We start from the raw sequence: 5,133 nt of genomic DNA, 5'->3' as shown, positions 1-5,133 counted from the left end.
TGTGGGATCCCCCTCTCCAAATCACACAGTACACTTTGAGAACCTGAGGGTAGCAGCCCCTGGAGAACAAGGAAGCTTCACTCTGCTTTTAAAGGCAGCTCTGATCCTCGAGGACTCCAAGATCGGGTGGAGGGGGAGTTGGGGGTGGGGGGCTTCTGTGCCGGCCTAGTCACTCAATGTGGGTCAGCTGCTCTGGTCCACAGGAACCTCGCCCCGCTCCGAACCCAGGACATGTCTGGGGCACCTTACTTGAGGAGCAGGTCCTACCTCACTGGTTACAATGTGGGATTTGGGCAACAACCATGGAGCTATTAGTCTCATGCCTGGAACTTGGAACTAAGTAGCTGTTTGATAAACACTGGCCACTTCTGAGCTTTTAGCAGATGAGCTATCCTCACAAAAGCCACCCACCAAGAGCCCCCTTTCCGGTTTCTTCAATAACTGTCCCTTGGACTCTATTTTAGAACATTCCTGCCATCTCAAAGAGACCCTGAACCCTGTAGCCATTGCCCTGTCATCCTAACAAGACTCATGCGTCCATCCTTGTTTTCCATTCCCGTGGAACCTGCCTTTGTCACCTGCCCCATCCCAACAGTTTGGAGTACTCTCTGCCCCTGAGTTGCTCCTTCCCATTTGTATGTGACCCCCAGCTTTGTGGCCTTCACATGGGAAAGGCCTCCTCCTCCTGGCCATGAAGCCCATCCCCTGCCCAGTTTCTGCCACAAGGACCTGGTTCCACTTTTAGACCCAATGACATTTCCTGTCACCTGGGTGGCCAATGGCCCTGAGTTTTGCTCCATCAACATCTTTGGTCCTGGCCACCAACTGGCTCCCTCCCCAGCCTATCCATATGCTACCACAGAGGCAGAGGGTAAAGGTGTCCCTGTGGGCTGGCCATGGGCTTGGCAATACTGAGGGCAGAGACCCCTACATGCCCTGATTATAAAACTCGACTGGTGCCCCAGAAGGCATGCACACGTGTACATGGCCTCCCAGGCCTGGCTCTAAACACACCCCTTGTAGAGTTCCATGAGATCTGTCCCTTCCTAAGCCAGGCCTTTGCCTCACTACAGTCACTCTGAGTATAAGGACATATGCAAATTTGGAAAATTCCCTAACAGGGAGCTTCCAATGTTGATGTGGCTAACCTGCCTACCTCCTGTAAAATGTTTATTTAAATGAGTAAGACAAAACACTCACTATTAGCATGACTATTTGTCCAAAATCTCTTTACTAAATAAAAATAAAATTTGCCCTTTACCCAGTGTTATCGGCTGAATTGTGTGTCCCCATCACCTCCAATTCATTATATTGAAGTCATAACCACCAAGACCTCAGAATGTGACTGTATTGGGAGACAGGGCCTTTAAAGAGGTGATTAAATTAAAAAGAGGTTATTAGGGTGGGCTCTGGTCCAACATGACTAGTGTCTTTATAAAAGGAACTCTGGACCCAGACAGATGATGTGGGGACATAGGAAGAAGGTGGCCACCTACAAGTCAAGGAGAGAGGCCTCAGAAGAAGGCAACACTGCTAACATCCTGATCTTGGACTTCTGGCCTCCAGATCTGAGACAATCAATTTCTACTGCCTAAACTGCCTGGTCTGGGGTACTTTGTTACAGCAGCTCCGGGAAACTCACATACTCAGCAGTGACAGCACTGAAATGCCTGTGGCTGGGTTCTCTCTCACACACACAGTCCCATGAAGCAGGGCAGAACTGGGATATAAACGAATGAGTCAGACTGGGCCAGCTTATTCATCGCTCCGACAAACCCACAGGCCGAATGCTTGAATCACTACTTTATTTATCATCGGGCTCAGAAACTCTCGATGAGGAAATGAGTAGAACCCAAACTCATCGCTGCGTTTCTGAGACATGTCTAATCTCTGAGGCCCCTTCTGGGCCAAAATGAAAACTAGAGAGGTGAAGTGACGGGGCTCAGCGCTGCAGCCGGCAGCCGGCTGGCTTTATGGGAAGCCGGCAGTGTTCAGACAGAGCCTTTGTTCTGCAGCTCTCTCCATCCAGGATGAGGGCAGAGAGATGGGCCTGTCTTGCTCTGAAGGGAGGCCGAGCAGGGGCTGCCTGGCACAGTTGGCTAGGGACTTGGGGATGCACAAAGAGACAGTGGGTGGGGAGCCCGGGAGAAGGGACAGCGCCTACAAAGGGGTTGGAAGGCCCCAGAATGTGCGTTTCCTCCCATGGAGTTAAAGCAGCAATGTCACAGTCATGGAATAAGCAGAGAAGCATGCACAAGGCACAAAAGTTAGACAATCTAAATTTTTTTTTTATCTGGAGGATGGACTGGCATCTGGAGCCAAGAGGGTGAACGGGAGAAGATAATGTGGCTTCAAGAGCCATGCTGATCCAGAGCCACCTCCAAAGTAGCTCTTGAGAAGAGAATTGAATACCTCTAATCTTAGAAGAAAAGCAACAATGTGTGCCAAGGCAAGGACGATTCCTGCAGAAATCCAGGTCAGTGGGAAAACAAAAAAGAGAAAGACAATGGCATCGCTGTCTGGGCAAGTGCAGACAGCCCCGTTTATCTCCTGTTCCTCCTCTGCTGTCCATTCTCGGGGCATGTTGTCCAACTCCCCCTCGGTCCATTCCCAGTGGTGCCTCCTTTTTATCAGGACTCCAGATGAAGAACTGACCAGACAGAATTCAGTTGCCGGCCTCTTTTCTCTATGCCTGATCTTGGTAGCGCTCATGAGGAGCTCAGCTTACACCAAAGACCCACTAAGGCAATGGTGGGCCTGGGACAGGAGCCTGATTTTACTACAGAGAAGAGGTTCTTGCTGGGGATGCTTCTGCCTCCAAGGGACAAAAAGCTAAATCTGGAGACATTTTTGGTTGTCATTATTTTGGGGGGGGGTACTACTGGCATCTGGTGGGTAGAGGCCAGGGATGCTGCTTAACGTACTATAATACACAGGATCTCCCAACCCCCCAGCAAAGAACAACTCGGTTCCAATGTCAATGGTAATGCCATTGAGTAACTGCTCTGGAGGTTTGGTCTGTCATCCATTTGAGGTTACTAATGATCTCCTGAGTTTCTAGAACACCCAGGGAGCCATCTGAAGTTATCACCACCCTGAGCCTCAGTTTTCCATATTGGGAAACTAGAAACCAGGACCTCCTTGTTGCTCGTTGGCAGAATACAAGAGTTGGGTATAAAAGCATCTATCATAGAAAGTACTCAATAAAGGGCAGAGCCATGCAGGGATCTACTGGTGCAAATTCCTCTTCTCAGCTTGGTTTGATGCCTCTGTATCCTTCAAGGCTTGGCTTGGACCCAGCCACTTCTGAGGAAACTTACAAGAACCCCCAAACCCTGAAGCTGTCACTGGTCATCCCTCATTCCATTAATCCTGTAGAGGGGGGCACTAGAATGTCCCTCCTCCAGGGCACAAGGCTCAACAGCCCCCAGCAAGATCAGCCCTTGCTTTATGGAAGACCGGGCCCACCCAAGACAAAGGACTTCAAGGAAACAAGGAGAGGGAAATGGCAAGTTAACAAGCTCCCACTGGGGACAGAAAATCGGTCCTCCAGCTGAACAGAAAGGGGAGGTTCCTATGCCCCCACTTGCTTCGCCAAGTCACAGGCATGGACCTGAGGGAGGGTCTCACCCAGGCATTTCCAACCACAAGATGCAGCCGGAGCTTTGGGAACAGGTGTAATGTGCAAAGTACATTTAGTATTGGAATTTTCCATTTGGAACACAAAAGAGCAATAAAAAAAATATCGTTTTTGGATATAAACTGTAGAAAGCAAAGCTGAACCAAACTGGGATCACTGCAGCAGGGAGAGGTTCAACAGTTGGGGGCCGCGTAAAATCCGAGGGGGCTGTGTACTGGAGATGCCAAGATTATCAAGAAGGGTTTTGAAATTGAGAAATGCTGACTGAGGACAATCCATTGATTTTCCATGTGAAGAAACAGACAAAGAGACTTGACAGAGGTCAGAATCTCCAACACAGGACTCTACATGAGAGCCTACCTGGCCACGCTCCTGGTGCAAGAGGGAGAAAACAGCCAGGGCCATGCAATCAGAAGATTCTGGTCCTGTTTATTGGGGGCTGTGCTGGCGAGGGGAAGCCCAAACTAAATGTCTGCAGAAGGCATGACTGTGGGCTCTCATTGTCCTGGCACCACTTTCAGTAACGGCCAAAACATTCTGGAAGTAAAGGGGGTGGTTCTCTCTCTGTGTCCCTCTTTTACATTCGCCTCCTGCATAAGCTATAAATCCAGGCTCCCTGGCCTTCTGGCAGATCCCAGACACGGATCCCCACAGTAGGTAAAGAAGAGAAATTAATGCTGATCAAAACAGCCCAGTGCAAGGCCCTCACCAAAGCTAGGCCCATGAAATGCTGAAACAACTCTTTAGCTTCCTGTGTCATCTCCCACTGCTCCTGGATGCCTTAAGTCTGGAGACCAGAGCATACCTCAGCAAGGTAGGAGCTAAGACCCTTTGACCGTAAGGCACAATATCCCCACCAGCTCCCACCTCAGAAAAAGTGCGGGAGAGGCTTTCCCTTAGAGACCCCTGACCTACAGGGCACCAGGAGAGAAGGCAGGGCACATGGGCTGACTCTGGGGCTGAGCTCACAGCTGCCCGAGGACAGATTTCCTGTATGTCGTTTTACCCATTTAAGTCCAAGGATGCAACTCCGAGGAGGTGGTGACAACCTTGCACACATGGGTGTGTGTACACGCACTCCCTCCCCTCTGAAACCCAGTTCCGGCCCCCCGGAGGCCCCGGAGCCTGCTTCCTTGCTTCCTTGGACCCCCAGGCTCCAGCCCACCCAGTCTTAGGAGAGTGGTATGGTTTTCCGGTACAGAATCCTGGAATACCTGCCCAGAGGGAGCTGAGACTCACCCTGGGCCACCCGGCAGTTGGGGGTGAAATCGGGAAGATGAATCAAGAGGGGAACGGCACCCTGAATCTACATGGGCTGCACCCCAACGTCCAAATGGGGCCACTACAGTCCTTTCCTTCCATCCACTCTTCCCCAGGCCCTCCCTGTAAACGCCCTCGGTTCCTGCGATGGCTTCTACCCACTTTTTGTCCCCTTCCACCCCCCATTTCCCCCAGTTCCGCCGGCCACAACACCAGTAGGTTCAGAACCGCTC

Source organism: Pteropus alecto, unplaced genomic scaffold (assembly GCF_000325575.1).
Source record: "Pteropus alecto unplaced genomic scaffold, ASM32557v1 scaffold160, whole genome shotgun sequence".
Taxonomy (NCBI): Eukaryota; Metazoa; Chordata; class Mammalia; order Chiroptera; family Pteropodidae; genus Pteropus; species Pteropus alecto.
Note: the sequence above shows the minus strand (reverse complement) of the source record.